The sequence below is a fragment of the Carcharhinus amblyrhynchos genome, chromosome 9 (assembly GCF_965287045.1).
Source record: "Carcharhinus amblyrhynchos chromosome 9, sCarAmb.v2.hapA, whole genome shotgun sequence".
NCBI lineage: Eukaryota > Metazoa > Chordata > Chondrichthyes > Carcharhiniformes > Carcharhinidae > Carcharhinus > Carcharhinus amblyrhynchos.
This window is the reverse complement of record NC_137332.1, coordinates 96,145,627-96,170,885: the sequence shown is the minus strand read 5'-3', so window position 1 is coordinate 96,170,885 and position 25,259 is coordinate 96,145,627. Positions and strand designations below refer to the sequence as shown.

General features: G+C 48.7%; 1 pseudogene across 1 annotated transcript; it reads right to left on the bottom strand.

The window, feature by feature from the left end:
- Nucleotides 1–91: 91 nt before the first annotated feature.
- Nucleotides 92–25,030, bottom strand: LOC145348117 (zinc-binding protein A33-like; annotated as a pseudogene). Its single transcript, XR_013887908.1, has 6 exons — nt 24,623–25,030; nt 4,327–4,422; nt 4,013–4,246; nt 3,249–3,271; nt 2,978–3,156; nt 92–1,242 (listed from the first exon to the last, which is right to left on the bottom strand). The product of XR_013887908.1 is annotated as a zinc-binding protein A33-like (transcript).
- Between the last annotated feature and the right edge of the window lie 229 nt (nt 25,031–25,259).

Below are 25,259 nucleotides of genomic sequence, written 5' to 3'. Positions count from 1 at the left end.
GGAGCTGGTGCAAATTTGATGGGCTGAATGTTTCTTCAGAAGGAGCTCTTCAAAATGCAGCTAATGAAAAAACAACAAAGATTACTCCAACTTATAAATCAAAGAAAGAGTTTAATAGAGAAACATAATTACTCCAAACTTGGGGCTTCACCCTGGTCCACTCCAAGCTCCCCTCAATTCTACATAGTTCCTTAGTTATAGACACATCATTCTATAATTGGTTCCAGCTTTTGCTGGGTCAGCTGATGCTTACATCTTGTTGCCATTGGTCACATTACATCCAATCAAAGTTGTGAATGGTCACATTCTAACATGAATGGCCTCCTCCTGCACTGTAAGGATTCCATGATTCTATGTGTTTAATGGTGTCATCATGCTGGGGTTAGCAGAAAAGGCGGAGGATGATTTTTTCAATGCAGGAGTTGGTTTTCATCCACAATCTTAGTGAACCACATGGGTTTTGACCACAATTAACAATAGTTTCACAGTCACCACCACTGAGCTGAGTTTTACTTATTGAGTTGAATGACACAGAGAGCGCAGGACATAGACAAAACCATGAGTCACCATCACAAAAATGGCGGCACAGGATGGGCTGGAATGCATTTCACGACATTTTAGTTTCAACCATCCCCCTTCATCCCCTGACTCTCTCCCTCCCCTGATGGGGGTTCAACACCATTCCCCTTCATATCGGACTAGGAATCTAAGTGACGCAGTTTCAAAGGGGCAGCATTTTTACCCTCATTGTATGCCCCAGCCCAGAAATAAGGAAAGAGTTTCTCAGTGAAGGTGTCAGTGAAAGTGTGGAGGACAGACATATCATCAACATTGTAAAAGGTCACCTGTCCCCCCTCATGGTCCAGGAAAGCTCCAATGTTCCTGGGATTCCTGGAAGTCGAAGTCAGGGGGATTTCTGTTCCTTCAAGGGCCTCATATTGATTTCCATTTCTCAGCAACACAGCCCAGTAACCAGCTTCAGAACCCAGTGTTATCTTTCCCTTCCTATTGGCTGACTCTCTGGCCACACTTAGTCAGTCTTGTTCCCGAACCACACCTCCCGACAATGTTTCCCTGATGTGAATCCCTCTGACCCCAGGACACAGTGACATACATCAAATCACTCCGGATAATTAGGAACAAGCTGGGATTCCTGCTTTCTGATAGTCACACTGCTCCGATTCTCAGACGAGACGAGTTTAGGATGTGCTGTGTTTGGGTCCAGCGTCAATGAGGCTGCAACTAGAAAATACAAAATAAATCACAATAAATATGTTAACCAGAGGAAGCTGCATGGACACAGGTTACTAGTAGGTGTCTGTATAACTGGACTTAGAACACAATCCATAATATCAGCATCACTAAATACCTCAGTGTGTACAGTGAACAGATATTACAGACTGGGTATGGTGTACAGTTAGATATATTCCCAGACTCCAGTTTGTACAGTGAACAGATGTTACAGACTGGGTATGGTGTACAGTTAGATATATTCCCAGACTCCAGTTTGTACAGTGAACAGATATTACAGACTGGGTACGGTGTACGGTTAGATATATAGAACATAGAACATTACAGCGCAGAACAGGCCCTTCGGCCCACGATGTTGTGTCGACCAGTTAAAAAACAATGACCCTCTAACCTAAACCAATCTCTTTCCATCCATAAACCTATCCACGGATCTCTTAAACGCCCCCAAACTAGGCGCATTTACAACTGCAGCAGGCAGGGCATTCCAATCCCTCACCACCCTCTGGGTAAAGAACCTACCCCTGACATCCGTCCTATAACTACCTCCCCTTAATTTAAAGCCATGCCCCCTCGTGCTAGCTTTCTCCATCCGAGGAAAAAGGCTATCACTATCCACCCTATCTAAACCTCTAATCATCTTATATGTTTCAATAAGATCCCCTCTTAGCCGCCTTCTTTCTAGCGAAAACAACCCCAAATCCCTCAGTCTCTCCTCATAGGACCTCCCCTCCATACCAGGCAACATCCTGGTAAACCTCCTCTGCACCCTCTCCAAAGCCTCCACATCCTTCCTATAATGTGGGGACCAGAACTGCACACAATACTCCAAGTGCGGCCGCACCAGAGTTGTGTACAGTTGCAACATGACGCTGCGACTCCTAAATTCAATCCCCCTACCAATAAACGCCAAGACACCGTATGCCATCTTAACAACCTTATCTACTTGATTCCCAGACTCCAGTGTGTACAGTGAACAGATATTACAGACTGGGTACGGTGTACAGTTAGATACATTCCCAGACTCCAGTGTGTACAGTGAACAGATATTACAGACTGGGTATGGTGTACAGTTAGATATATTCCCAGACTCCAGTGTGTACAGTGAACAGATATTACAGACTGGGTATGGTGTACAGTTAGATATATTCCCAGACTCCAGTGTGTACAATGAACAGATGTTACAGACTGGGTATGGTGTACAGTTAGATACATTCCCAGACTCCAGTGTGTACAATGAACAGATATTACAGACTGGGTACGGTGTACAGTTAGATACATTCCCAGACTCCAGTGTGAACAGTGAACAGATATTACAGACTGGGTATGGTGTACAGTTAGATATATTCCCAGACTCCAGTGTGAACAGTGAACAGATATTACAGACTGGGTATGGTGTACAGTTAGATATATTCCCAGACTCCAGTGTATACAGTGTGGTAACAACAAATGATCGCGGTCTGGTCACTGTCCAGTGAGTCCTGCGGGATAGACTGAGAGTTCAGTTGTGAATTAGAAAGATGTTCTGATCTGCCCATTCTTGAATCCCTTAATCAGAGGAGCAACATGAAGAACAGTCACGTGAGTAACATACCTGGTGTTGCTACCCCAGTGATCTGTTCACAGTAATAGGCAGCACCTTCAGATGTGCGGGAGGTGCGGTGTGGTGGGGGCTGAAAACAGCATGAAACTGTACAGAAAGAAGACAGAAAGATGTGGAGTTTCTTACCTGGAGAGATGATCTGTTTCATTTCTTTCCACATTGCGTAGAGTAACGGGCCTCGATACCCTGTGTATGTCCTTTCTTGAAACTCCATTATCGTTTCTGTCCAATTCTCAGATTTTATTTTTCTCGTGTCCATCCACATCTCTCCCCACACGTCCCACTTTCTGATCTTCAGCCCGTAGCTGTATAAATGAGACTGATATAATCACACTCTGCTGGATACAGACTGTGGTCACAGTATAAAACCCTGTGTGAGTTTAGATTAGATACTCACCTTTCTCTGTATCTTTTTAATTCCTGGGGGACAGAGAACCAGAAACATTTTAATAAAATGTTGTTTAGATTGTAATTTTCAATTACGGCGAATCAGTGATTTCAGTCAAATGTGAAGGGATCATAGAATTTAGAATCCGTACAGTGCAGAAGAGGCTATTCAGCCCATTGAGTCTGCACAGACTCTTTGCAGGAGCATCCCACCCAGGGCAATCCTGTAACTCTGCACACTTACTATGGCGAATCAGCCTAACCCATGCCTCTTTGGATTGTGGGAGGAAACTGGAGCACCCAGAAGAAACCCATGCAGGCACAATAAGAACATGTAAACTCCACACAGACAATCACTCGAGGCCAGAATCAAACCCAGATCCCTGTCACTGTGAGGTAGCAGTGAAAGGGAAATGTGGATAAAGAAAGTCCAGCCAAAGCCCTCCGCCCACCTATCCAGTTTAAATGATTTCTAATAGCTGCCTCAATGTTCCTCACAATACCACCAACACCTCCCCCCCTCCTGGTTTCAGCCCCCATCTCTTCATTCCCATTCCTTTTCTGAACCTTTTATTCTGGCTCTAGTCACAGTCAGTGTGAGGGGTTGTTCGTGTGGGATAGTCTCCTCGGCACTCCTGAACTCAATCCTGACTGATCCCTGGGTGTTCAGTTATATTGCACACTGCTCATTGTCATGATGGGGTTTGAACCGATTTTAAAAAACAGTTACAATCACCCCACCAACAGTTTGGGGATTGGGTTATAAAGGATCACCTTGAGAAAGGAGACACTGTCTTGCTGCTCGATGTCTACACAAAGGTTCAATATCTTCTCCTCAAGTGAAGTCAGTTCCTCTTCAATTCTTCTGAGATTCTCCTCCATTGGTCGCAGATCTTCTTCCTTTTGTTTCCTCAGCTCTTCAATTAAATGTTTCTCTTTGTCTTCAAGATATTGATGGATCTTGGCAAATTGTGCAGAGATGTCTTGCTCCAGGGATCCAGTGAGTTGCTGTGACAGTGAGAGAGATTGTTTAAACAGTGCATTGTTAAAGGGTTGCAGTGTTGAAAGGGAGCTGAAGTCATACTCACCTCCAGTTCTGAAATCTCCCTCTCCTGCTGCTGTTTGAGTTCACTTTGATTTTTCTTTTCCTTCTCCATGGAATCCAAGACTAATTTCAGCTGCTCCTAAAAATGGAATCAGATCTCAGCGTGATCCATTGTAACGTCTGCTGTTATATCACAAACTGTGAGGAGAGGTGTTAACATGTGGCACGAGCACTTTATAACCAGCAAAGTGAAATGTATTGAATCAGACCAGATACAGCTTCAAGCCAACCAATGAATTATGGGCTGGAAGCTAGAGAATGGGGCTATGTTACTGGACGAGTAATCCAGACAGCTGGACTAAAGATGCAGAGGCACGAGTTCAAACCCCAATTATTATTGTGCATCATTTTCAAATTCACAGTAGAAAATGAAAAGTTTAGTTGACTCGTCTTAATTGAAAAATCGATCCTATCAGGATAGGAAGCCTGATATGATGGTGCCCTAGACACTGGTGGGTGTGGCCCAGGGTGACCAACAGCCCACCAGGGTTGTGAGAGTGTCCCTCAAGACACTTTGTTGATTGTTGCCCATGCACAGGGATACCACATTCCGGGTTGCTTTCTCCCTGCGGGAAAGTGTTACATACATCCAACAAGGATATGCAAACTGAGGTGCCTGCTGATTGCTCACAACACTGACTGTGAGAACCCTGCCTTGTGTCCAATCAAAGCCTAAATGTTTATTTTGTTTTTAAACCACTTGAAGTTGATGATAGTTCTATTGATTTCTGAATGACTCAGCATTGTTTGTAACACGTTATGAAATGTTCAGCATGTAGTAAATGTGTTCAATCTTCTTCAAGAGCCATGGTCAGTGTACATGCCCTATTTCAATCTTGTGGCTCTCTGAGAGGGCCTTTCTTGTGGCCCACTCACTCGCCTAGGTTGCCCATTCCTGCTCTAGATTTGTAATGCTAAATTCAAAATGATCCAGAGTATCGCCTGCATTCTGCCCAAAATCCAGGAGATGGTGCTGCTCAAACAAAGGAATGGAACTGTTGAGAACATAAAACAAGAAGTTTTACTAAGTGCTTCAAAATACATTTTTGTCATATTCCTACCATGTAATGCATGCTATTCTATAATTGGAAATCTTTCATGTGGACCAATGCTGCTCCATTGCTGTGTTGCTGTTACTGGGTCTGTGAGTTAATTGTTAAAAGCAGGTCATTTGGGAAACTCTGTGGAGCAGATTCATCCCCCACCCCAATAACAAATTACCTCAGACTCCTGCACTGTTGAAATGTCAGTATTGAGCTGGATACAATTCACTGAGCATCATTTGTCCAATAACTTCATATTGATACAGGGATATGGAGAGAGAGAAAGAGTAGGACAGTGATATAAGAACATAAGAACATAAGAAATAGGAGCAGGAGTAGGCCATCTAGCCCTTCGAGCCTGCCCCGCCATTCAATAAGATCATGGCTGATCTGTCGTGGCTCAGTTCCACTTTCCCGCCCTCTCCCCATAACCCTCAATCCCTTCTCTTATCAAAAGCTATTAGTTTGGTATTGATATTGGGCTATGGGGAGAGAGTGGGACAGTTGGATTAATATGTGATTGATACAGGAATATGGGGAGAGAGTGGATCAGTGAGATTAGCATGGGATTGATACAGGGCTATGCGGAGAGAGTGGGGCAGTGGGATTAGTATGGGATTGATACAGAGCTATGCGGACAGAATGAGGCAGTGGGATTAATACAGGGCGATGCAGAGAGAATGGGGCAGTGTTATTAGTTTGGGATTGATACAGGGCTATGTGGAGAGAATGGGGCAGTGGGATTACTACGGGATTGATTCAGGGCTATGCGGAGAGAATGAGGCAGTGGGATTAGTTTCGGATTGATACAGGGTTGTGGGGAAAAAGTGGGGCAGTGGGATTAGTTTGGGATTGATACAGGGCTAAGCACAGAGAATGGGGCAGTGTTATTAGTTTGGGATTGATACAGGGCTAAGCGGAGAGAATGAGGCAGTGGGATTTGTTTGGGATTGCTACAGGGCTACGAGGAGAGAATGGGGCAGTGGGATTAGTTTGGGATTGATACAGGGCTATGTGGAGAGAATGGGGCAGTGGGATTAGTTTGGGATTGATACAGGGCTATGTGGAGAGAATGGGGCAGTGGGATTAGTATGGGATTGATACAGGGCTATGTGGAGAGAATGGGGCAGTGGGATTAGTTTGGGATTGATACAGGGCTAAGCGGAGAGAATGAGGCAGTGGGATTAGTTTGGGATTGATACAGGGCTATTGGGAGAGAATGGGGCAGTGGGATTAATTAGGGATTGATATAGGGCTAAGCGGAGAGAATGAGGCAGTGGGATTAGTTTGGGATTGATACAGGGCTAAGCGGAGAGAATGAGGCAGTGGGATTAGTTTGGGATTGATACAGGGCTATTGGGAGAGAATGGGGCAGTGGGATTAATTAGGGATTGATATAGGGCTAAGCGGAGAGAATGGGGCAGTGGGATTTGTTTGTGATTGCTACAGGGCTATGAGGAGAGAATGGGGCAGTGGGATTGGTATAGGGCTATGCGGAGAGAGTGGGGCAGTGGGATTAGTATGGGATTGATACAGGGCTAAGCGGAGAGAATGAGGCAGTGGGATTAGTTTGAAATTGATACAGGGCTAAGCGGAGAGAGTGGGGCAGTGGGATTAGTATGGGGTTGATACAGGGCTAAGCGGAGAGAATGAGGCAGTGGGATTAGTTTGAAATTGATACAGGGCTATGCGGAGAGAGTGGGGCAGTGGGATTAGTATGGGATTGATACAGGGCTATGCGGAGAGAATGAGGCAGTGGGGTTAGTTTGGGATTGATACAGGGTTGTGGGGAGAGAGTGGGGCAAAGGGATTAGTTTGGGATTGATACAGGGCTAAGCGGAGAGAGTGGGGCAGTGGGATTAGTATGGGGTTGATACAGGGCTAAGCGGAGAGAATGAGGCAGTGGGATTAGTTTGAAATTGATACAGGGCTATGCGGAGAGAGTGGGGCAGTGGGATTAGTATGGGATTGATACAGGGCTATGGGGAGAGAATGTGGCAGTGGGATTAGTATGGGATTGATGCAGGGCTATGTGGAGAGAATGGGGCAGTGGGATTAGTTTGGGATTGATACAGGGCTATGCGGAGAGAATGGGGCAGTGGGATTAGTTTGAGATTGATACAGGGTTGTGGGGAGAGAGTGGGGCAGTGCGATTAGTTTGGGATTGATACAGGGCTAAGTGGAGAGAATGAGGCAGTGGGATTAGTTTGGGATTGATACAGGGTTGTGGGGAGAGAGTGGGGCAGTGGGATTAGTTTGGGATTGATACAGGGCTATGTGGAGAGAATGGGGTAGTGGGATTAGTATGGGATTGATACAGGGCTATGTGGAGAGAATGGGGCAGTGGGATTCGTTTGGGATTGATACAGGGCTATGGTGAGAGAGTGGGGCAGTGGGATTACTATGGGATTGATACAGGGCTATGGTGAGAGAGTGGGCCAGTGGGATTAGTATGGGATTGATACAGAGCTGTGCGGAGAGAATCAGGCAGTGGGATTAGTTTGGGATTGATACAGGGCTATGGTGAGAGAGTGGGGCAGTGGGATTAGTTTGGGACTGATACAGGGGTAAGCGGAGAGAATGGGGCAGTGGGATTAGTTTGGGATTGATACAGGGCTATGTGGAGAGAATGGGGCAGTGGGATTAGTTTGGGATTGATACAGGGCTAAGCGGAGAGAATGAGGCAGTGGGATTAGTTTGGGATTGATACAGGGCTATGGGGAGAGAATGGGGCAGTGGGATTAGTTTGCGACTGATACAGGGCTATGGGGAGAGAATGGGGCAGTGGGATTAGTTTGGGATTGATACAGAGCAAGGCAGAGAGAATGGGGCAGTGGGATTAGTTTGGGATTGATATAGGGCTAAGCGGAGAGAATGAGGCAGTGGGATTAGTTTGGGATTGCGACAGGGCTATGAGGAGAGAATGGGGCAGTGGGATTAGTATGGGATTGATACAGGGCTATGCGGAGAGAATGAGGCAGTGGGATTAGTTTGGGATTGATACAGGGTTGTGGGGAGACAGTGGGGCAGTGGGATTAGTTTGGGATTGATACAGGGCTATGGGGAGAGAATGGCGCAGTGGGATTAGTATGGGATTGATACAGCGCTATGTGGAGAGAGTGGGGCAGTGCGATTAGTTTGGGGTTGATACAGGGCTAAGCGGAGAGAATGAGGCAGTGGGATTAGTTTGGGATTGATACAGGGCTATGGGGAGAGAATGGGGCAGTGGGATTAGTTTGCGACTGATACAGGGCTATGGGGAGAGAATGGGGCAGTGGGATTAGTTTGGGATTGATACAGAACTAAGCGGAGAGAATGAGGCAGTGGGATTAGTTTGGGATTGCGACAGGGCTATGAGGAGAGAATGGGGCAGTGGGATTGGTATAGGGCTATGCGGAGAGAGTGGGGCAGTGGGATTAGTATGGGATTGATACAAGGCTATGCGGAGAGAATGAGGCAGTGGGATTAGTTTGGGATTGATAGAGGGTTGTGGGGAGACAGTGGGGCAGTGGGATTAGTTTGGGATTGATACAGGGCTATGCGGAGAGAATGGCGCAGTGGGATTAGTATGGGATTGATACAGCGCTATGTGGAGAGAGTGGGGCAGTGCGATTAGTTTGGGGTTGATACAGGGCTAAGCGGAGAGAATGAGGCAGTGGGATTAGTTTGGGATTGATACAGGGTTGTGGGGAGAGAGTGGGGCAGTGCGATTAGTTTGGGATTGATACAGGGCTAAGCAGAATGAGGCAGTGGGATTAGTTTGGGTTTGATACAGGGTTGTGGGGAGAGAGTGGGGCAGTGCGATTAGTTTGGGATTGATACAGGGCTATGGGGAGAGAATGGGGCAGTGGGATTAGTTTGCGATTGCTACAGGGCTATGAGGAGAGAATGGGGCAGTGGGATTAGTTTGGGATTGATACAGGGCTATGGAGAGAGAGTGGGGCAGTGGGATTAGTTTGGGATTGATACAGGGCTAAACGGAGAGAATGAGGCAGTGGGATTTGTTTGGGATTGCTACAGAGCTATGAGGAGAGAATGGGGCAGTGGGATTGGTATAGGGTATGCGGAGAGAGTGGGGCAGTGGGATTAGTATGGGATTGATACAGGGCTATGCGGACTGAATAAGGCAGTGGGATTAGTTTGGGATTGATACAGGGCTAAGCGGAGAGAATGAGGCAGTGGGATTAGTTTGGGATTGATACAGGGCTATGGGGAGAGAATGGGGCAGTGGGATTAGTTTGCGACTGATACAGGGCTATGGGGAGAGAGTGGGGCAGTGGGATTAGTTTGGGATTGATACAGGGCTATGGGGAGAGAATGGGGCAGTGGGATTAGTTTGCGACTGATCCAGGGCTATGGGGAGAGAATGGGGCAGTGGGATTAGTTTGCGATTGATACAGGGCTAAGCAGAAAGAATGAGGCAGTGGGATTAGTTTGCGATTGATACAGGGCTATGGGGAGACAATGGGGCAGTGGGATTAGTTTGGGATTGCTACAGGGCGATGCAGGGAGAATGGGGCAGTGTTATTAGTTTGGGATTGATACAGGGCTAAGCGGAGAGAATGAGGCAGTGGGATTTGTTTGGGATTGATACAGGGCTACGAGGAGAGAATTAGGCAGTGGGATTTGTATAGGGCTATGCGGAGTGCGTGGGGCAGTGGGATTAGTATGGGATTGATACAGGGCTATGCGGAGAGAATGGGGCAGTGGGATTAGTTTGCGATTGATACAGGGCTAAGCAGAAAGAATGAGGCAGTGGGATTAGTTTGCGATTGATACAGGGCTATGGGGAGACAATGGGGCAGTGGGATTAGTTTGGGATTGATACAGGGCGATGCAGAGAGAATGGGGCAGTGTTATTAGTTTGGGATTGATACAGGGCTAAGCGGAGAGAATGAGGCAGTGGGATTTGTTTGGGATTGCTACAGGGCTATGAGGAGAGAATGGGGCAGTGGGATTAGTTTGGGATTGATACAGGGCTATGTGGAGAGAATGGGGCTGTGGGATTAGTATGGGATTGATACAGGGCTATGTGGAGAGAATGGGGCAGTGGGATTAGTTTCGGATTGATACAGGGCTATGTGGAGAGAATGGGGCAGTGGGATTAGTTTGGGATTGATACAGGGCTATGGTGAGAGAGTGGGGCAGTGGGATTAGTATGGGATTGATACAGAGCTGTGCGGAGAGAATGAGGCAGTGGGATTAGTTTGGGATTGATACAGGGCTATGGTGAGAGAGTGGGGCACTGGGATTAGTTTGGGATTGATACAGGGCTTGGCGGAGAGAATGAGGCAGTGGGATTAGTTTGGGATTGATACAGGGCTAAGCGGAGAGAATGAGGCAGTGGGATTAGTTTGGGATTGATACAGAGCTAAGCAGAGAGAATGGGGCAGTGGGATTAGTTTGGGATTGATACAGAGCTAAGCAGAGAGAATGCGGCAGTGGGATTAGTTTGGGATTGATACAGAGCTAAGCAGAGAGAATGGGGCAGTGGGATTAGTTTGGGATTGATATAGGGCTAAGCGGAGAGAATGAGGCAGTGGGATTAGTTTGGGATTGCTACAGAGCTATGAGGAGAGAATGGGGCAGTGGGATTGGTATAGGGCTATGCGGAGAGAGTGGGGCAGTGGGATTAGTATGGGATTGATACAGGGCTATCCGGAGAGAATGAGGCAGTGGGGTTAGTTTGGGATTGATACAGGGTTGTGGGGAGAGAGTGGGGCAGTGGGATTAGTTTGGGATTGATACAGGGCTATGGGGAGAGAATGGGGCAGTGGGATTAGTTTGGGATTGATATAGAGCTAAGCAGAGAGAATGGGGCAGTGGGATTAGTTTGGGATTGATATAGGGCTAAGCGGAGAGAATGAGGCAGTGGGATTAGTTTGGGATTGCGACAGGGCTATGAGCAGAGAATGAGGCAGTGGGATTAGTTTGGGATTGATACAGGGCTATGCGGAGAGAATGAGGCAGTGGGGTTAGTTTGGGATTGATACAGGGCTATGGTGAGAGAGTGGGGCAGTGGGATTAGTATGGGATTGATACAGGGCTATGGTGAGAGAGTGGGGCAGTGGGATTAGTTTGGGATTGATACAGGGGTAAGCGGAGAGAATGAGGCAGTGGGATTAGTTTGGGATTGATACAGGGCTATGTGGAGAGAATGGGGCAGTGGGATTAGTTTGGGATTGATACAGGGCTAAGCGGAGAGAATGAGGCAGTGGGATTAGTTTGGGATTGATACAGGGCTATGGGGAGAGAATGGGGCAGTGGGATTAGTTTGCGACTGATACAGGGCTATGGGGAGAGAATGGGGCAGTGGGATTAGTTTGGGATTGATACAGAGCTAAGCAGAGAGAATGGGGCAGTGGGATTAGTTTGGGATTGGTATAGGGCTATGCGGAGAGAGTGGGGCAGTGGGATTAGTATGGGATTGATACAGGGCTATGCGGAGAGAATGAGGCAGTGGGTTAGTTTGGGATTGATTCAGGGTTGTGGGGAGACAATGGGGCAGTGGGATTAGTTTGGGATTGATACAGGCTAAGCGGAGAGAATGAGGCAGTGGGATTAGTTTGAAATTGATACAGGGCTATGCGGAGAGACTGGGGCAGTGGGATTAGTATGGGATTGATACAGGGCTATGCGGAGAGAATGAGGCAGTGGGGTTAGTTTGGGATTGATACAGGGTTGTGGGGAGAGAGTGGGGCAGTGGGATTAGTTTGGGATTGATACAGGGCTATGGGGAGAGAATGGGGCAGTGGGATTAGTATGGGATTGATACAGCACTATGGGGAGAGAATGTGGCAGTGGGATTAGTATGGGATTGATGCAGGGCTATGTGGAGAGAGTGGGGCAGTGCGATTAGTTTGGGGTTGATACAGGGCTAAGCGGAGAGAATGAGGCAGTGGGATTAGTTTGGGATTGATACAGGGTTGTGGGGAGAGAGTGGGGCAGTGCGATTAGTTTGGGATTGATACAGGGCTAAGCAGAGAGAATGAGGCAGTGGGATTAGTTTGGGTTTGATACAGGGTTGTGGGGAGAGAGTGGGGCAGTGCGATTAGTTTGGGATTGATACAGGGCTATGGGGAGAGAATGGGGCAGTGGGATTAGTTTGCGATTGCTACAGGGCTAAGCAGAGAGAATGGGGCAGTGGGATTAGTTTGGGATTGATACAGGGCTATGGAGAGAGAGTGGGGCAGTGGGATTAGTTTGGGATTGATACAGGGCTAAACGGAGAGAATGAGGCAGTGGGATTTGTTTGGGATTGCTACAGAGCTATGAGGAGAGAATGGGGCAGTGGGATTGGTATAGGGTATGCGGAGAGAGTGGGGCAGTGGGATTAGTATGGGATTGATACAGGGCTATGCGGACTGAATAAGGCAGTGGGATTAGTTTGGGATTGATACAGGGCTATGGTGAGAGTGTGGGGCAGTGGGATTAGTTTGGGATTGATACAGGGCTAAGCGGAGAGAATGAGGCAGTGGGATTAGTTTGGGATTGATACAGGGCTAAGCGGAAAGAATGAGGCAGTGGGATTAGTTTGGGATTGATACAGGGCTATGGGGAGAGAATGGGGCAGTGGGATTAGTTTGCGACTGATACAGGGCTATGGGGAGAGACTGGGGCAGTGGGATTAGTTTGGGATTGATACAGGGCTATGGGGAGAGAATGGGGCAGTGGGATTAGTTTGCGACTGATCCAGGGCTATGGGGAGAGACTGGGGCAGTGGGATTAGTTTGGGATTGATACAGAGCTAAGCAGAGAGAATGGGACAGTGGAATTAGTTTGGGATTGATATAGGGCTAAGCGGAGAGAATGAGGCAGTGGGATTAGTTTGGGATTGATACAGGGCGATGCAGAGAGAATGGGGCAGTGTTAGTAGTTTGGGATTGATACAGGGCTAAGCGGAGAGAATGAGGCAGTGGGATTAGTTTGGGATTGATACAGGGCTATGCGGAGAGAATGAGGCAGTGGGATTAGTTTGGGATTGATACAGGGTTGTGGGGAGAGGGTGGGGCAGTGGGATTAGTTTGGGATTGATACAGGGCGATGCAGGGAGAATGGGGCAGTGTTATTAGTTTGGGATTGATACAGGGCTACGAGGAGAGAATTAGGCAGTGGGATTTGTATAGGGCTATGCGGAGTGCGTGGGGCAGTGGGATTAGTATGGGATTGATACAGGGCTATGCGGAGAGAATGAGGCAGTGGGATTAGTTTGGGATTGATACAGGGCGATGCAGAGAGAATGGGGCAGTGTTATTAGTTTGGGATTGATACAGGGCTAAGCGGAGAGAATGAGGCAGTGGGATTTGTTTGGGATTGCTACAGGGCTATGAGGAGAGAATGGGGCAGTGGGATTAGTTTGGGATTGATACAGGGCTATGTGGAGAGAATGGGGCTGTGGGATTAGTATGGGATTGATACAGGGCTATGTGGAGAGAATGGGGCAGTGGGATTAGTATGGGATTGATACAGGGCTATGTGGAGAGATTGGGGTAGTGGGATTCGTTTGGGATTGATACAGGGCTATGGTGAGAGAGTGGGGCAGTGGGATTAGTTTGGGATTGATACAGGGCTATGGTGAGAGAGTGGGGCAGTGGGATTAGTATGGGATTGATACAGAGCTGTGCGGAGAGAATGAGGCAGTGGGATTAGTTTGGGATTGATACAGGGCTATGGTGAGAGAGTGGGGCAGTGGGATTAGTTTGGGATTGATACAGGGCTAAGCGGAGAGAATGAGGCAGTGGGATTAGTTTGGGATTGATACAGGGCTATGGGGAGAGAATGGGGCAGTGGGATTAATTTGGGATTGATACAGAGCTAAGCAGAGAGAATGGGGCAGTGGGATTAGTTTGGGATTGATATAGGGCTAAGCGGAGAGAATGAGGCAGTGGGATTAGTTTGGGATTGCTACAGGGCTATGAGGAGAGAATGGGGCAGTGGGATTGGTATAGGGCTATGCGGAGAGAGTGGGGCAGTGGGATTAGTATGGGATTGATACAGGGCTATGCGGAGAGAATGAGGCAGTGGGATTAGTTTGATATTGATACAGGGCTATGCGGAGAGAGTGGGGCAGTGGGATTAGTATGGGATTGATACAGGGCTATGCGGAGAGAATGAGGCAGTGGGGTTAGTTTGGGATTGATACAGGGTTGTGGGGAGAGAGTGGGGCAGTGGGATTAGTTTGGGATTGATATAGGGCTATGGGGAGAGAATGGGGCAGTGGGATTAGTATGGGATTGATGCAGCACTATGGGGAGAGAATGGGGCAGTGGGATTAGTATGGGATTGATACAGCGCTACGGGGAGAGAATGGGGCAGTGGGATTAGTATGGGATTGATGCAGGGCTATGCGAAGAGAATGGGGCAGTGGGATTAGTTTGGGATTGATACAGGGCTATGCGGAGAGAATGGGGCAGTGGGATTAGTTTGGGATTGATACAGGGTTGTGGGGAGAGAGTGGGGCAGTGCGATTAGTTTGAGATTGATACAGGGCTAAGCGGAGAGAATGAGGCAGTGGGATTAGTTTGGGACTGTGACAGGGTTGTGGGGAGAGAGTGGGGCAGTGCGATTAGTTTGGGATTGATACAGGGCTAAGCAGAGAGAATGAGGCAGTGGGATTAGTTTGGGATTGATACAGGGTTGTGGGGAGAGAGTGGGGCAGTGGGATTAGTTTGGGATTGATACAGGGCTATGAGGAGAGAATGGGGCAGTGGGATTGGTATAGGGCTATGCGGAGAGAGTGGGGCAGTGGGATTAGTTTGGGATTGATACAGGGCATTGGAGAGAGAGTGGGACAGTGGGATTAGTTTGGGATTGATACAGGGCTAAACGGAGAGAATGAGGCAGTGGGATTTGTTTGGGATTGCTACAGAGCTATGAGGAGAGAATGGGGCAGTGGGATTGGTATAGGGCTATGCGGAGAGAGTGGGGCAGTGGGATTAGTATGGGATTGATACAGGGCTATGCGGACAGAATGAGGCAGTGGGATTAGTTTGGGATTGATACAGGGCTATGGTGAGAGAGTGGGGCATTGGGATTAGTTTGTGACTGATACAGGGCTATGGCGAGAGACTAGGGCAGTGGGATTAGTTTGGGATTGATACAGAGCTAAGCAGAGAGAATGGGACAGTGGGATTAGTATGGCATTGATACAGGGCTATGTGGAGAGAATGAGGCAGTGGGATTAGTTTGGGATTGATACAGGGCTATGCGGAGAGAATGAGGCAGTGGGATTAGTTTGGGATTGATACAGGGCTATGGTGAGAGAGTGGGGCAGTGGGATTAGTTTGGGATTGATATAGGGCTAAGCAGAGAGAATGAGGCAGTGGGATTAGTTTGGGATTGCTACAGGGCTATGAGGAGAGAATGGGGCAGTGGGATTGGTATAGGGCTATGCGGAGAGAATGAGGCAGTGGGATTAGTATGGGATTGATACAGGGCTATGCGGAGAGAATGAGGCAGTGGGGTTAGTTTGGGATTGATACAGGGCTATGGGGAGAGAATGGGGCAGTGGGATTAGTATGGGATTGATACAGCACTATGGGGAGAGAATGGGGCAGTGGGATTAGTTTGGGATTGATACAGGGCTATGCGGAGAGAGTGGGGCAGTGCGATTCGTTTGGGATTGATACAGGGCTATGCGGAGAGAATGGGGCAGTGGGATTAGTTTCCGATTGATACAGGGCTATGGGGAGAGAATGGGGCAGTGGGATTAGTTTGGGATTGATACAGGGCTAAGCAGAGAGAATGGGGCAGTGGGATTAGTTTGTGATTGCTACAGGGCTATGAGCAGAGAATGGGGCAGTGGGATTGGTATAGGGCTATGCGGAGAGAGTGGGGCAGTGGGATTAGTTTGGGATTGATACAGGGCTAAGCGGAGAGAATGAGGCAGTGGGATTAGTTTGGGACTGTGACAGGGTTGTGGGGAGAGAGTGGGGCAGTGCGATTAGTTTGGGATTGATACAGGGCTAAGAAGAGAGAATGAGGCAGTGGGATTAGTTTGGGATTGATACAGGGTTGTGGGGAGAGAGTGGGGCAGTGGGATTAGTTTGGGATTGATACAGGGCTATGGGGAGAGAATGGGGCAGTGGGATTAGTTTGGGATTGATACAGGGCTAAGCAGAGAGAATGGGCAGTGGGATTAGTTTGGGATTGCTACAGGGCTATGAGGAGAGAATGGGGCAGTGGGATTGGTATAGGGCTATGCGGAGAGAGTGGGGCAGTGGGATTAGTTTGGGATTGATACAGGGCATTGGAGAGAGAGTGGGACAGTGGGATTAGTTTGGGATTGATACAGGGCTAAACGGAGAGAATGAGGCAGTGGGATTTGTTCGGGATTGCTACAGAGCTATGAGGAGAGAATGGGGCAGTGGGATTGGTATAGGGCTATGCGGAGAGAGTGGGGCAGTGGGATTAGTATGGGATTGATACAGGGCTATGCGGACAGAATGAGGCAGTGGGATTAGTTTGGGATTGATACAGGGCTATGGGGAGAGAGTGGGGCATTGGGATTAGTTTGGGATTGATACAGGGCTAAGCGGAAAGAATGAGGCAGTGGGATTAGTTTGGGATTGATACAGGGCTATGGGGAGAGAATGGGGCAGTGGGATTAGTTTGCGACTGATACAGGGCTATGGGGAGAGACTGGGGCAGTGGGATTAGTTTGGGATTGATACAGGGCTATGGGGAGAGAATGGGGCAGTGGGATTAGTTTGTGACTGATACAGGGCTATGGCGAGAGACTAGGGCAGTGGGATTAGTTTGGGATTGATACAGAGCTAAGCAGAGAGAATGGGACAGTGGGATTAGTTTGGGATTGATACAGGGCTATGAGGAGAGAATGGGGCAGTGGGATTAGTATGGGATTGATACAGGGCTATGTCGAGAGAATGGGGCAGTGGGATTAGTTTGGGATTGATACAGGGTTGTGGGGAGAGAGTGGGGCAGTGGGATTAGTTCGGGATTGATACAGGGCTATGTCGAGAGAATGGGGCAGTGGGATTAGTTTGGGATTGATACAGGGCTATGGGGAGAGAATGGGGCAGTGGGATTAGTTTGCGATTGATACAGGGCTATGGGGAGAGAATGGGGCAGTGGGATTAGTATGGGATTGATACAGCGCTATGGGGAGAGAATGGGGCAGTGGGATTACTATGGGATTGATGCAGGGCTATGCGGAGAGAATGGGGCAGTGGGATTAGTTTGGGATTGATACAGGGCTATGCGGACAGAATGGGGCACTGGGATTAGTTTGGGATTGATACAGGGCTATGCGGACGGAATGGGGCAGTGGGATTAGTTTGGGATTGATACAGGGCTATGCGGACAGAATGGGGCAGTGCGATTAGTTTGGGATTGATACAGGGCTAAGCGGAGAGAATGAGGCAGTGGGATTTGTTTGGGATTGCTACAGGGCTACGAGGAGAGAATGGGGCAGTGGGATTAGTTTGGGATTGATACAGGGCTATGGTGAGAGAGTGGGGCAGAGGGATTAGTTTGGGATTGATACAGGGCTAAGCGGAGAGAATGAGGCAGTGGGATTTTTTCTGGGATTGATACAGGGTTGTGTGGAGAGAATGGGGCAGTGGGATTAGTTTGCGACTGATACAGGGCTATGGGGAGAGAATGGGGCAGTGGGATTAGTTTGGGTTTGATACAGAGCTAAGCAGAGAGAATAGGGCAGTGGGATTAGTTTGGGATTGATATAGGGCTAAGCAGAGAGAATGAGGCAGTGGGATTAGTTTGGGATTGCTACAGGGCTATGAGGAGAGAATGGGGCAGTGGGATTGGTATAGGGCTATGCGGAGAGAATGAGGCAGTGGGATTAGTATGGGATTGATACAGGGCTATGCGGAGAGAATGAGGCAGTGGGGTTAGTTTGGGATTGATACAGCGCTATGGGGAGAGAATGGGGCAGTGGGATTAGTTTGGGATTGATACAGGGCTATGCGGAGAGAGTGGGGCAGTGCGATTCGTTTGGGATTGATAGAGGGCTAAGCAGAGAGAATGAGGCAGTGGGATTAGTTTGCAACTGATACAGGGCTATGGGGAGAGAATGGGGCAGTGGGATTAGTATGGGATTGATTCAGGGCTATGCGGAGAGAATGAGGCAGTGGGATTAGTTTGGGATTGGTACAGGGTTGTGGGGAGAAAGTGGGGCAGTGGGATTAGTTTGGGATTGATACAGGGCTAAGCGGAGAGAATGAGGCAGTGGGATTACTTTGGGATTGCTACAGGGCTACGAGGAGAGAATGGGGCAGTGGGATTAGTTTGGGATTGATACAGGGCTATGTGGAGAGAATGGGGCATTGGGATTAGTATGGGATTGATACAGGGCTAGGTGGAGAGAATGTGGCAGTGGGATTAGTTTGGGATTGATACAGGGCTATGGTGAGAGAGTGGGGCAGTGGGATTAGTTTGGGATTGATACAGGGCTCAGCGGAGAGAATGAGGCAGTGGGATTAGTTTGGGATTGATACAGGGCTATGTGGAGAGAATGGGGCAGTGGGATTAGTTTGGGATTGATACAGGGCTAAGCGGAGAGAATGAGGCAGTGGGATTAGTTTGGGATTGATACAGGGCTAAGCGGAGAGAATGAGGCAGTGGGATTAGTTTGGGATTGATACAGGGCTAAGCGGAGAGAATGAGGCAGTGGGATTAGTTTGGGATTGATACAGGGCTAAGCGGAGAGAATGAGGCAGTGCAATTAGTTTGGGATTGATGCAGGGCTATGCGGAGAGAATGGGGCAGTGGGATTAGTATGGGATTGATACAGCGCTATGGGAGAGAATGGGGCAGTGGGATTAGTTTGGGATTGGTATAGGGCTATGCGGAGAGAGTGGGGCAGTGGGATTAGTTTGGGATTGATACAGGGCTAAGCGGAGAGAATGAGGCAGTGGGATTAGTTTGGGATTGATACAGGGCTATGTAGAGAGAATGGGGCAGTGGGATTAGTTCGCGATTGATACAGGGCTAAGCGGAGAGAATGGGGCAGTGGGATTAGTTTGGGATTGATACAGGGCTATGGGGAGAGAATGAGGCAGTGGGATTAGTTTGCGATTGATACAGGGCTATGGGGAGAGAATGAGGCAGTGGGATTAGTTTGCGATTGATACAGGGCTAAGCAGAGAGAATGTAGCAGTGGGATTAGTTTGGGATTGCTACAGGGCTATGAGGAGAGAATGGGGCAGTGGGATTGGTATAGGGCTATGCGGAGAGAGTTGGGCAGTGGGATTAGTTTGGGATTGATACAGGGCTAAGCGGAAAGAATGAGGCAGTGGGATTAGTTTGGGATTGATACAGGGCTATGGGGAGAGAATGGGGCAGTGGGATTAGTTTGCGACTGATACAGGGCTATGCGGAGAGAATGAGGCAGTGGGATTAGTTTGGGATTGATACAGGGTTGTGGGGAGAGGGTGGGGCAGTGGGATTAGGTTGGGATTGATACAGGGCTATGTCGAGAGAATGGGGCAGTGGGATTAGTTTGGGATTGGTACAGGGTTGTGGGGAGAAAGTGGGGCAGTGGGATTAGTTTGGGATTGATACAGGGCTAAGCGGAGAGAATGAGGCAGTGGGATTAGTTTGGGATTGATACAGGGCTAAGCGGAGAGAATGAGGCAGTGGGATTAGTTTGGGATTGATACAGGGCTAAGCGGAGAGAATGAGGCAGTGGGATTAGTTTGGGATTGATACAGGGCTAAGCGGAGAGAATGAGGCAGTGCAATTAGTTTGGGATTGATACAGGGCTAAGCGGAGAGAATGGGGCAGTGGGATTAGTATGGGATTGATACAGCACTATGGGGAGAGAATGGGGCAGTGGGATTAGTATGGGATTGATACAACACTATGGGGAGAGAATGGGGCAGTGGGATTAGTATGGGATTGATACAGCGCTATGGGGAGAGAATGGGGCAGTGGGATTAGTTTGGGATTGATACAGGGCTAAGCAGAGAGAATGGGGCAGTGGGATTAGTTTGTGATTGCTACAGGGCTATGAGGAGAGAATGGGGCAGTGGGATTGGTATAGGGCTATGCGGAGAGAGTGGGGCAGTGGGATTAGTTTGGGATTGATACAGGGCTATGAGGAGAGAATGGGGCAGTGGGATTGGTATAGGGCTATGCGGAGAGAGTGGGGCAGTGGGATTAGTTTGGGATTGATACAGGGCTATGGAGAGAGAGTGGGGCAGTGGGATTAGTTTGGGATTGATACAGGGCTAAACGGAGAGAATGAGGCAGCGGGATTTGTTTGGGATTGCTACAGGGCTATGAGGAGAGAATGGGGCAGTGGGATTGGTATAGGGCTATGCGGAGAGAGTGGGGCAGTGGGATTAGTTTGGGATTGATACAGGGCTAAGCGGAGAGAATGAGGCAGTGGGATTAGTTTGGGATTGATACAGGGCTATGTGGAGAGAATGGGGCAGTGGGATTAGTTCGGGATTGATACAGGGCTATGCGGAGAGAATGGGGCAGTGGGATTAGTTTGGGATTGATACAGAGCTAAGCAGAGAGAATGGGTCAGTGGGATTAGTTTGGGATTGATACAGGGCTATGAGGAGAGAATGGGGCAGTGGGATTGGTATAGGGCTATGCGGAGAGAGTGGGGCAGTGGGATTAGTTTGGGATTGATACAGGGCTATGGAGAGAGAGTGGGGCAGTGGGATTAGTTTGGGATTGATACAGGGCTAAACGGAGAGAATGAGGCAGCGGGATTTGTTTGGGATTGCTACAGGGCTATGAGGAGAGAATGGGGCAGTGGGATTGGTATAGGGCTATGCGGAGAGAGTGGGGCAGTGGGATTAGTTTGGGATTGATACAGGGCTAAGCGGAGAGAATGAGGCAGTGGGATTAGTTTGGGATTGATACAGGGCTATGTGGAGAGAATGGGGCAGTGGGATTAGTTCGGGATTGATACAGGGCTATGCGGAGAGAATGGGGCAGTGGGATTAGTTTGGGATTGATACAGAGCTAAGCAGAGAGAATGGGTCAGTGGGATTAGTTTGGGATTGATATAGGGCTAAGCGGAGAGAGTGGGGCAGTGGGATTAGTTTGGGATTGATACAGGGCTAAGCGGAGAGAATGAGGCAGTGGGATTAGTTTGGGATTGATACAGGGCGATGCAGAGAGAATGGGGCAGTGTTATTAGTTTGGGATTGATACAGGGCTAAGCGGAGACAATGTGGCAGTGGGATTAGTTTGGGATTGATACAGGGCTATGCGGAGAGAATGAGGCAGTGGGATTAGTTTGGGATTGATACAGGGTTATGGGGAGAGGGTGGGGCAGTGGGATTAGGTTGGGATTGATACAGGGCTATGTCGAGAGAATGGGGCAGTGGGATTAGTTTGGGATTGATACAGGGCTATGGGGAGAGAATGGGGCAGTGGGATTAGTTTGCGATTGATACAGGGCTATGGGGAGAGAATGGGTCAGTGGGATTAGTATGGGATTGATACAGCGCTGTGGGGAGAGAATGGGGCAGTGGGATTACTATGGGATTGATGCAGGGTTATGCGGACAGAATGGGGCAGTGGGATTAGTTTGGGATTGATACAGGGTTATGCGGACAGAATGGGGCAGTGGGATTAGTTTGGGATTGATACAGGGCTATGCGGACAGAATGGGGCAGTGGGATTAGTTTGGGATTGATACAGGGCTAAGCGGGGAGAATGATGCAGTGGGATTAGTTTGGGATTGATACAGGGCTAAGCGGGGAGAATGATGCAGTGGGATTAGTTTGGGATTGATACAGGGCTATGCGGACAGAATGGGGCAGTGGGATTAGTTTGGGATTGATACAGGGCTATGCGCACAGAATGGGGCAGTGGGATTATTTTGGGATTGATACAGGGCTATGCGGACAGAATGGGGCAGTGGGATTAGTTTGGGATTGATACAGGGCTAAGCGGGGAGAATGATGCAGTGGGATTAGTTTGGGATTGATACAGGGCTATGCGGACAGAATGGGGCAGTGGGATTAGTTTGGGATTGATACAGGGCTATGCGGACAGAATGGGGCAGTGGGATTAGTTTGGGATTGATGCAGGGCTATGGGGAGAGAGTGGGGCAGTGCGATTAGTTTGGGATTGATGCAGGGCTATGGGGAGAGAGTGGGGCAGTGGGATTAGTTTGGGATTGATACAGGGCTAAGCGGAGAGAATGAGGCAGTGCAATTAGTTTGGGATTGATACAGGGCTAAGCGGAGAGAATGAGGCAGTGGGATTAGTTTGGGATTGATACAGGGCTAAGCGGAGAGAATGAGGCAGTGGGATTAGTTTGGGATTGATACAGGGCTAAGCGGAGAGAATGAGGCAGTGGGATTAGTTTGGGATTGATACAGGGCTAAGCGGAGAGAATGAGGCAGTGCAATTAGTTTGGGATTGATACAGGGCTAAGCGGAGAGAATGGGGCAGTGGGATTAGTATTGGATTGATACAGCACTATGGGGAGAGAATGGGGCAGTGGGATTAGTATGGGATTGATACAACACTATGGGGAGAGAATGGGGCAGTGGGATTAGTATGGGATTGATACAGCGCTATGGGGAGAGAATGGGGCAGTGGGATTAGTTTGGGATTGATACAGGGCTAAGCAGAGAGAATGGGGCAGTGGGATTAGTTTGTGATTGCTACAGGGCTATGAGGAGAGAATGGGGCAGTGGGATTGGTATAGGGCTATGCGGAGAGAGTGGGGCAGTGGGATTAGTTTGGGATTGATACAGGGCTATGGAGAGAGAGTGGGGCAGTGGGATTAGTTTGGGATTGATACAGGGCTAAACGGAGAGAATGAGGCAGCGGGATTTGTTTGGGATTGCTACAGGGCTATGAGGAGAGAATGGGGCAGTGGGATTGGTATAGGGCTATGCGGAGAGAGTGGGGCAGTGGGATTAGTTTGGGATTGATACAGGGCTAAGCGGAGAGAATGAGGCAGTGGGATTAGTTTGGGATTGATACAGGGCTATGTGGAGAGAATGGGGCAGTGGGATTAGTTCGGGATTGATACAGGGCTATGCGGAGAGAATGAGGCAGTGGGATTAGTTTGGGATTGATACAGGGCTATGTGGAGAGAATGGGGCAGTGGGATTAGTTTGGGATTGATACAGGGCTATGCGGAGAGAATGGGGCAGTGGGATTAGTTTGGGATTGATACAGAGCTAAGCAGAGAGAATGGGTCAGTGGGGTTAGTTTGGGATTGATATAGGGCTAAGCGGAGAGAGTGGGGCAGTGGGATTAGTTTGGGATTGATACAGGGCTAAGCGGAGAGAATGAGGCAGTGGGATTAGTTTGGGATTGATACAGGGCGATGCAGAGAGAATGGGGCAGTGTTATTAGTTTGGGATTGATACAGGGCTAAGCGGAGACAATGTGGCAGTGGGATTAGTTTGGGATTGATACAGGGCTATGCGGAGAGAATGAGGCAGTGGGATTAGTTTGGGATTGATACAGGGTTATGGGGAGAGGGTGGGGCAGTGGGATTAGGTTGGGATTGATACAGGGCTATGTCGAGAGAATGGGGCAGTGGGATTAGTTTGGGATTGATACAGGGCTATGGGGAGAGAATGGGGCAGTGGGATTAGTTTGCGATTGATACAGGGCTATGGGGAGAGAATGGGTCAGTGGGATTAGTATGGGATTGATACAGCGCTGTGGGGAGAGAATGGGCCAGTGGGATTACTATGGGATTGATGCAGGGCTATGCGGAGAGAATGGGGCAGTGGGATTAGTTTGGGATTGATACAGGGCTATGCGGAGAGAATGGGGCAGTGGGATTAGTTTGGGATTGATACAGGGTTATGCGGACAGAATGGGGCAGTGGGATTAGTTTGGGATTGATACAGGGCTATGCGGACAGAATGGGGCAGTGGGATTAGTTTGGGATTGATACAGGGCTAAGCGGGGAGAATGATGCAGTGGGATTAGTTTGGGATTGATACAGGGCTATGCGGACAGAATGGGGCAGTGGGATTAGTTTGGGATTGATACAGGGCTAAGCGGGGAGAATGATGCAGTGGGATTAGTTTGGGATTGATACAGGGCTATGCGGACAGAATGGGGCAGTGGGATTAGTTTGGGATTGATACAGGGCTATGCGGACAGAATGGGGCAGTGGGATTAGTTTGGGATTGATGCAGGGCTATGGGGAGAGAGTGGGGCAGTGCGATTAGTTTGGGATTGATGCAGGGCTATGGGGAGAGAGTGGGGCAGTGGGATTACAATGGAAACAATTATCTGAAGGTTTGCCCTCACCTTGTACTTTTGGTCTGCTTTCTGTAGAGGCAGGAAGCTGTGGTCTGAATGTGGGGGGGAAGAGACACATTTGGCACAGATCAGAACCTCATCCACCTCACACAGCAGAATCAGCTTCTCCCTATGTTCCTCACAAACAGACTGACTCGCCTCCAATCTCAGCTCCAGTCGCCTGACGTTCTCACAGAGATTGCCCAGCACCCTGTTACGAGTGTAGTTCCGCTGCGGGACGACCAGCTGACATTCCGGGCAGGAAACCTTCTCCCCCTGCTTTCCCCAATACTTCAGGATACAGGATTTACAGAAGTTGTGCTCACAGTCCAGCCGCACCGGCTCCACAAACAGAGCCAGGCAGAGGGAGCAGGTTAAATCCTCACTCAGGGTTAAGATGTGTTCACTGACGGCCATCTCCGGAAATACCCTCGCTCACTTTCAGTTTCATTTCTCCCAGATTGAAATCAATTCAAAGCCCGCCCTTTTAAAGGGACACTGTTGTCAAACAAAGTCCTTTTCTTTCAGCAATGCTTTTTTGAACGTCAAAAATGTAAAACACATTTCTTGGACCTGGGGGTCTCAGATTGGAGATGAAAATCTGGAGAGAAGTCAGGAATTTGGATAGAGACTCATCCAAATGAAT